The 8,771-nt window shown below is 25.8% G+C and overlaps 1 long non-coding RNA gene across 1 annotated transcript in view; it reads left to right on the top strand.

Moving 5' to 3' along the window:
• Positions 1–346: 346 nt before the first annotated feature.
• LOC139426654 (uncharacterized) overlaps positions 347–8,771 on the top strand; it is a 45,655-nt gene continuing 37,230 nt past the window's right edge. Inside the window, exon 1 of the long non-coding RNA XR_011637885.1 lies at positions 347–8,626. This is a non-coding gene — a long non-coding RNA (uncharacterized lncRNA). The remainder of the gene's footprint in view (positions 8,627–8,771) is intronic.

Raw genomic sequence — 8,771 nt, 5'->3', positions numbered from 1 at the left:
TTTTGAGTAAATAATACTTTCCATATTAAGTAGTAAAATAATGAATATTTTAGCAATGAAGACAATGGTGAGCGTTAACGATACGTTATAGTAGAAAGAATATGAAAATATGTAAAAAAACAGCAATTTAAGTAAATATTTGAAAATAAAGCAAAAATGTCGATTCATACTAGTATTTATTTGATATTTGTAGGTAATTTATAATTAAATTTACCGTAAATTAATAATTCCAGTAAAAAAATCTACGCTGAAATATTAATTACTATTTTAACATTTTTTTCTTTTCGGAAATTTGCAAATTAACACAAACATTATATTAAATCATAACAATAATTAAAGAAAAAAGAACCCAACAAAACACGAAACAGAAAACAGGATATTTTCGATTTACTATGATATCACCTTCAGCCAATGAGTAGCCTTCAAACCCTCCTTCTTTTTGAGAACCCCGTAGATGAAATACGTATCATCAATGTTGGTAGTTGTTCCCTGTTAGGCATTTTCCTGTAACGAGTAGAAGAATGTTAAGCGTCTTAAATTTGAGATTACGCTTGTGATTTTATACTAAAGATTGCAAATAGTACCAATAACTGATGAGAAAAAGTTTCCAAGTAAGTTTTTCAGAGAAAAATTCCTTTGTACCAATAGTTAATTAAGTTCGATGCTTACGCGTCCTTTTTTTGAGGTAGGTATTAGTATCTACAATCTTATACAGTATTTTCTTATTTTCCACAATAAGAGGTAAGTTAATAATAAAAATTAGTTGGAAGCGCAATTTTTTATGGCTTGTTCACATGTGTATCTCATTGTTTCAATTAATAAAAAAATGGCACGTACTCATTTTATAAGTTAGGTAGATTTTCTAATTAAGTCTGCATTTAATGAACATTTTATCCAAATGAATTTAGTGGCAAATAGTTTTCTTTTCCATTTAAAATCATACATATCGTAGATGTGAACAAATTGCTTAAGCTAAGACCTTCTGTGAGTAATAAATAATATTTATACCTAATTGATATACGACGTATTTATGATAGAATATGAGTTTATTGTAATACTAAATTATTTACTTTTGTTTGAAATAAATGAATTTAAATTTATTAATTAAATAGCATGAGGATTAATTAAAAGACAAATTTTTCAAATCATGGCATTAAAAAAGGCCTTGCTCAAGCTAAGTAGATTTTGCATTACTTTCAAAATAAAAAAGTACTAAATGGGATATCGATAAGAAAGATTTTAAGAATTTTCCCTGTTTTATTAGTATTATAAAACAGTAAAAATTCTTAACAATGTATGTACATATTTTAATTGTAATCAAATTAAAGTCAATACAGACATTGAAAAGAATGTCAAGCTGAAGGCTAAATTTGCCTGGAGTTAGTAATTTCATTCTTAAAAATAGCATTATAAAGCTTTGAAATTTTCGACATTTTATTAGTTTTAAGGTAGTATTTTAATTTAAAGCATTCTCATGTAATGCTAAATAGTTAAAGATGACTGTGCGAAAGTTAGATAGATATTTAATATGAAATTTTATTAGTTTTTATTAATATCGTGGAACAAGTCTTGGCCTATTAAGATAGAATTTTTACCTTTGCTTATATTTATTTACAAGTGTTCAAAATATCGATATATAGGTTTATAAGTTTATACTGTTCCAGTTTTATTATATTTTTGAATACATTCTCAAGAAAAGTCTGAAGTTAACTTTATTGAATAAATTTATTTTTATAATATTAAAAACTTATACAATTTTAAGTCTCATAAGGTTGAATGAATTTTTTGCTCTAAGCTACTGTGAAATTCATACTTATAGCTATATACGTGGATAAAATATGCATTTCTTAAAACAAAAGAAATAATTATGTCTTTTTAAATAGTATTATGGTGTAGGTTCTCATTTTAAATATTCATAACACATGAAAAAAAGCTAGGTTAAGTCTAAATAGAATTATTCTTTAAATGAGTTTTTCAAAAAAAATATAGGGGCTAATTAAAGATATTTTTTAAAAGAATTTCGGTTATTTAATAAGTATAACAGATTGTATTTATAATATTCACCAATGCATAGTAAGTGGTTAAAAATTTTACCTAAATTTTGTGCATCTAGCATAAATAAATTCCAGTTTATTAATGATATAAAATATTCAGAAGACATGAAATAAAAACTATGCTAAGGCTAAATAGAATTCTTGTTTTAATTGAAATGAGTTTTTCAGAAAAATATAGGGGCTAATTGATAATTTTTTTAAGAATTTTGACTGTTTTTTTAAGTGTTACAAATTGTAATTAAGGTATTCACCGAGGCCTATTGTAATTAAAATATACACCAAAGCCTATAAGGTGGTGAAAAATTTTACCTACATTTTGTGTATCTACCATAAATAAATTCCAGTTTATTAATGATTTAAAAAGGATAAAAATATTGAATGATTTAAAATATTCAAGACAAGTAAAAAAAAACTAGGTTAGAATTCTTGTTTTAATTAAAATGATTTTTTTAGAAAAAATTTAGGGGTTAATTGAAAATATTTTTTTTAAAGAAATTTGACTATTTTATAAATATTATTTACAAAGTGTAATTAAGATATTCAACAAGGCCTATAAGATGGTGTAACTACAGTTTGTGTATCTACCATTAATAAATTCCAGTTTATTAATGATTTAAAAACAATAAAATTTCCTTTTATCAAGAATTTTGTCATGCTTTTAGTGTTATGTTGTATTTTTATTTCTAGCATTTTCAAGACAGTAAATAATAATTTAGAAAAAATCCTCTTGTATGGAATATGTATATGCATAATATTAAATAGGGTCATATATATATAGAGAGAAAAAAGCCTACAATTAGATTAAACATTCAATTTTTTTAATGACTCGCTAAATAAATACAAAAAATATTTTTTTGTAAAAAATTTGTCCATTTTATCAGTATTATTGAGAGAATTTAAAAAAAAAATTAAAAGATAATAGCAGAAAAGTACAGATGCTATGCTGATTATCCACTTTTCAAAACCATACATAAATTATTTTAAATTGCGTTACATCGGTGACATAAAGAAAGTTTTGCAAAAAGTTAGTATAATTAAATGATATTAGTATAATTAAATATAATTAATATTAGTATAATAATAAGTTTCTCATTATTTTTTTAAACATTCTTTAGACATTTATATATATATATGAGTGTGTGTATGTGTTTACATATACATCAGGGTCTCCACAGGTTAGGGAGAGCAGGGAAAACCTGGAACTGTCAGGAAATTCTATTTTACCTCTAAAAAGCAGGGAATAGTCAGTGTCAGTAAAAATTGCGATTAAAAAAAGAAAACCTGGAAAACTCCTACATTATACCTGGATAATAATTAGTCACAGAATTGCCAGTAACAGTAATCAGTTGTTGAGATTCAAGTTAAATAATTCTGACATCTATAACAATTATTTGTTGTAAAAATTTGACATTTTAATGAAACTTCCATGCTTCTATACTCATTCAATGACATTTCTTTGCTTACAAAATCTAACTAATATTTGACATTACAAGTACACACACAAATATATATATATAAACTGAAATGATATTGGAACATATCAAGTTTTTTTTTTGAAAAATAATCATATTTTTAGTTAGTTTTTTTACACTGAAATGTATATTTTATATAAACAAGACTTATTTCACGGCAAAAGAAGGATTGAAGGTGAGTAAAATAATTTAAAATGAATAATTTATTATGCATGTATATTGTATTGGAACAAATAAAAGAATTTTTTATGTGTGGATTGTGTGAATGTTCTGAAGATATCAAGCCAAGGAAGTTGTTTGTTTTTAGCTATTGTAAGTAAATTCATTTCTATGAATAGAGACAGATAAGTGTACAGGAACTGATTAAAAGTAATTAATTTAAACAGTTATAGACTATTTATTGGTAGTAAATAGTAAATTGAAATTTGAAGCATCTTTATTATGAATGGATTTTAATTGTGAATTCTCAAGACATAGTTCATAAACTAGAATAAGCAAATTCATTTCTATGAATGGCATATGAGGACTAAATCAAATTAAAAATTAATGAATTTTAATCTTAAAACATTTTATCACTATTATAGAGTCAATTTGAGTTTTAAACATTCTCAACACTGTAGCAAAGAGTAGGTAGCAAAGTGAACTTTCTGCATTAAGTCACATGTACTCTTAACATATGTGTATTCTTAATTGAAAAGACATAAAGTTCTTTTTTATTAGTATTTTGAAGAAAGATTTCTGCATTATTAAATCATTTGTACTTTTAATTGAAACAGACATAAGGTCTTTTATTTATTAGTATATTGGAGAAAAATTTCTGCATTACATCATGTATACTCTTTATTGAAAAATCATAGGGTCCTCTTTTATTAGTATTTTGGAGAGAGATTTTAACTTTAGAACTTTAAATTAAAGGTAAGTGGATTTTTCTGCTTTCAACTACAATGAATAATTTAGCATGCATAAATAAACTTAAGAGACCAAAAAAATTTATTTTTTATGTGCTATTAGACTGGTAAAAACTACTTTATGTATGCAGATTTTAACTGTAAATTCTTAAGTCTGAGCCAAGGAAATTTTTTTTTTTAGTTAAAATCTGTTTTAGTTGAAAAAAAAAAAAACTAAAAGAATTAGTCATTTCTATCAATAACACATTGAGACTATTAAAAATTATCATTTCAAGTAGTTAAGCATTGTTAGTATTATAAACCGTAGATTGAATTTAAATTTAAAACTTTATCAAGACGTGATAACGTCAAGTAAAAATTCTAAATTGAAACAATCATTAAATTCTAAAATTACATTGGAACATAATAAAATTTTAAAACAGGGCATATGGGAAAAGAAATGCTGAAGTTGAGAAGATTTTCAACTTTAACTGTAAAGAATAATTAATAATACATTATATCGGGATAAATATTTGAATTTTGACTACTTTATGCGTGGATTTTAATTTTAAATGTTTTCAAGATATGAAGTTCTAGCATAGGAATATTTTTGCTTTTAACTAAAATTAGTTAAATTATTTCTAGGAATAACATGAAATTTGTAATACGCAATAAATAATAGAAAGAAAAAAAAACTCAAATATCAAAATGAAACTGTGGAGACTTATCAAAATAAGACTATTTAGTCTTATAAAATTTTTTTTTAATAATTGCATTTTACACTATTACTTTGGTGAGAAACTCCCAACAGTTTATGATCAAGGGAAGGCTGAGTAAGTAGTTTTTCATCTTCAATTATAATGCATGATTTAGTATGCATGAATAAATTATGTTGGGACAAATGAAAGAATTTTCACTAGTTTATTATCTTGATTCCTAAAGATGAAATAACAAGTAAGTCAATTCACTTCTATGGATAACACACAGGTGCCAACTCTACTGGATTTTGCCAGTTTCTCCTGCTTTTTGTACATTTTAGAAAATTACCTTAAGTAGAGTGAGTTTCCTTAAGGAATCCCCATAGAAATAGAAATTTTTGAATAGTTAAAAAGAGTATTTTATTCTAATACATAATGAAGTGAACCTCATTTATTGAAGTTCAAAGCGTTTTTGTTCTGAAATGTACAGTTTATTTTCATACAGAGCTCTCTTTTTAAGTAATTAAAAAAGAATCTTGACTATCTTTGATGAATTGAATGCCTATAGATATTCGAAATTATTATTAAACATAATACATAACATTTCAAGTATGTTTAATGTCAATCATAACTGGAAAATATTGCAGTCTTTCTAATTCGATGACTATAAAAATCTCGTAAGTTCCCTATGTATAAAATATTTAGTACATAATGCAACAATTATCGTGAAATTTATATTATTTCTCAAAATCTGCTGGATTTTTTTCCTATCCATGTTGGCAGCTATAATTAACATATAAGGACTGATTAAAAATTATTATTTTCAAAATTTTGGTAGCATTATAGAGTGAAGTTAATAACATCCTCTAGTAGCAAAAAGTTATAGCTAAGAAGGCTTTCTGTAATAATATAACATACATTGGGACTCTAGAGTAAATAAATTCATTTCGATGAATAACATAGAGGCCGATAAAAAGTCATTACTTTATTTTAAATTTAAAACATAGTAAATGGTAGAAAGAAGATGTAGCTAAGCTAACTTTTTGCATAAAAACATTTGGCTGGAATTATGTTGAAATATACGAGCTTTTTTGTGAATACTTTTCTTTTTTATTGAATAATTGGAGGGAAATTTAAATATTCTAAGACATATTTAAAGAAAGACTGATTGTAATTAGAATTTCGACTAGCTGCTACAATACAATGAGTAATTGAGTGTGTAAATAAAACATTTTACCAGGACCAAATGTTAGATTATTGAATTGTGAATGGATTTTGATTACAAATTTTTTTTTCGACATGAAGTTTATTAATTAGAATAAGTAAATTTATTTCTATGAATGACATATAAGAGCTGATTTAATTCTTATAAAGTAGATTTAAATTTAAACATTCTGAAAACAGTTAATTAAAAAAAGGCTGGTAAGGAGATTTTTTTTGCATTGAAATATTATGAATGCATAAGATTAAAATTATTCGGTTAATCTCTTAATTTTTTATTAGCATTTTGGTATGAATTTTTAACATTCTGAGACATATTACATCGTCAATGAAAGGTAGAGTGCAAGTAGAATTTATTTTTTATAACTTTCAATGAGGGAAGTAGCGAATAGTGATCACAATGGCCAAAAAAGAAAATGGTAGATAGAAATCAAAACAAAAACCACTCTTAAATTTTCTATGAAAGATAAAAAAATTTTTCACATTGCCGTATTTTTAGAAAAAAAGGGACCATAGAAGAATAACGTTCATTGAATGCTGCAATAATAAAAAGACAGTAATTATAAGTTAATAATAAAAAAATTCTCTTTTATTCACAACTCAAGAAGTATTTACTCCCTGGTCCCATATCTCAAAACTAAACTCTCTTAACTTTATGTATAAAAAAATTTTTAAGTGGGAAAAAGAATTCAAAAAAAAAAGTTTCTATATTGTCGTTACCTGTCTTACCATACAGGATGAAAGTGAATATAAAATAACCATACAGGATAAAAGTGACACTTCGCTAAAATATACAAAAAGAAAAAAAGTTCTCAGTTTTTTAAAAATTAAGTGTTGAAAGAAATTCTCTATAAAATACTTGAATTAGTAGTATAACATGGTGCGTAGTGTTTTTAAAAAGTAGCTTGAAGGCGCTATTTTTGATTTTCGTTTTGAAATACTTAGTAGTGACTACTGAGCTGGGTAATGTGAGATTCTTGCTCTCTCTCATGTACAACTCAGCTGCAATTTGCAAGACATTCTCAATTTCTGGCTTCATTTTCTACCCTCTGAAATTGAACCGAAAAATCCCTCTTTTTCTTATTACGGTGACTAATATTATTAAGAAAAAGAGTTCTTCTAAGACAGAAACTAGTTATTTTATCATGATCATGTAAAGTTTTTGAGAATTATTTTGCATCTTGTTGATGTATAGAATGCTGAAAAATTCCCTTTTGAGTGCTTAATTTTTGTTAAGAGATTTGGTTACGCACCCTGGTAACCTGGTGTAATAAATTAAAAGTTTTAGAAATTAACATGTATGTGTAAAAACAATTTCTAATAATGCATAGTAGAAAATGCGATTTTATATTATTCTTTATTAAATCTTGGTAGAAAAATATTTTTCCAAATAATACTTTCTTAAATATTTGGTCAATTATTTTCCCATGAACTTATATTTTTGAGAGGGGGGAAATTTCAAATTTGATCGTATCACTATTAAGTAGGTAATTCTTTAGTTACAATAAAAAAAAATTTTTTTTTTTGCTAGTATTTTCATAATATGTGAATTTTCCCAGCAATACATTGCTGATGTTAAATCAGGCATTAAACATAATTATTATAATCAATGAGATGTTGAACTGTTATGAAGGGGGTTCGGTCCCCGGTGGCGGTTTTAAAACCACCCAGCTTCATGTCAATGGGTACCAGTTTGAAATACTGACTGTATTGGAGAGCTTTAACCTTCATGAACTCCCTGCCATACAAAGGGCTGTTGCAAAATTGCCTTACTTTTATTCTAGAGAATAAATAATCATTTGATAAATAGACATAAAAAGAAATAAAATTATTCTCAGTTACCCAGAAATCGAATAACAAATAATTTAGAAATCAGTAAAAAAGGATTATACAAAATATATCATTTTGTTTCAAGAAATATTCGGAGCGTCTAAAGAAAATAACCTGGACGGGTGGGGGGCCCCTCGAACAGGTCCTACCTTATCGTGGTGGAGAGGTTTAAAGCTCCTATTTCTTAAATTATGAATTAAATTGGGCACACTGATAGGATTGATTTTTCTGTAAAAATGTTTAATTCCTTAGCAGCTGGGAAACTCTGTTCTCCAAATTTAAAATCTGGTACGTACGAATTTTTATTATTTGTTATGTTCATTCTACCATTCAAATGAGGAAATACACACAAAGCCACACGCCTTTGTCGTCGTAATTGAAGAGGGTCTCCTCTGGGGGCCTATAGCTAAAGAGTTATTTAATTTTCAGCTGGTAAGCTTATGAAATCAGAATTCCAAATGAAGGTAAGCTTTTTATAAATAGAAGAAGAATATATGGAAGGAGAATAAATGGTGACTAATCTAAATAAATATTCTGATTTTAAAAGTATTATATTAATTCATATTTTTTGATACATTTCTATTTATGTTTCATACAAAAGAGAAGGAT

The sequence above is a fragment of the Parasteatoda tepidariorum genome, chromosome 10 (assembly GCF_043381705.1).
Source record: "Parasteatoda tepidariorum isolate YZ-2023 chromosome 10, CAS_Ptep_4.0, whole genome shotgun sequence".
Taxonomy (NCBI): domain Eukaryota; kingdom Metazoa; phylum Arthropoda; class Arachnida; order Araneae; family Theridiidae; genus Parasteatoda; species Parasteatoda tepidariorum.
Note: the sequence above shows the minus strand (reverse complement) of the source record. Positions and strands in the feature narration are given on the sequence as shown.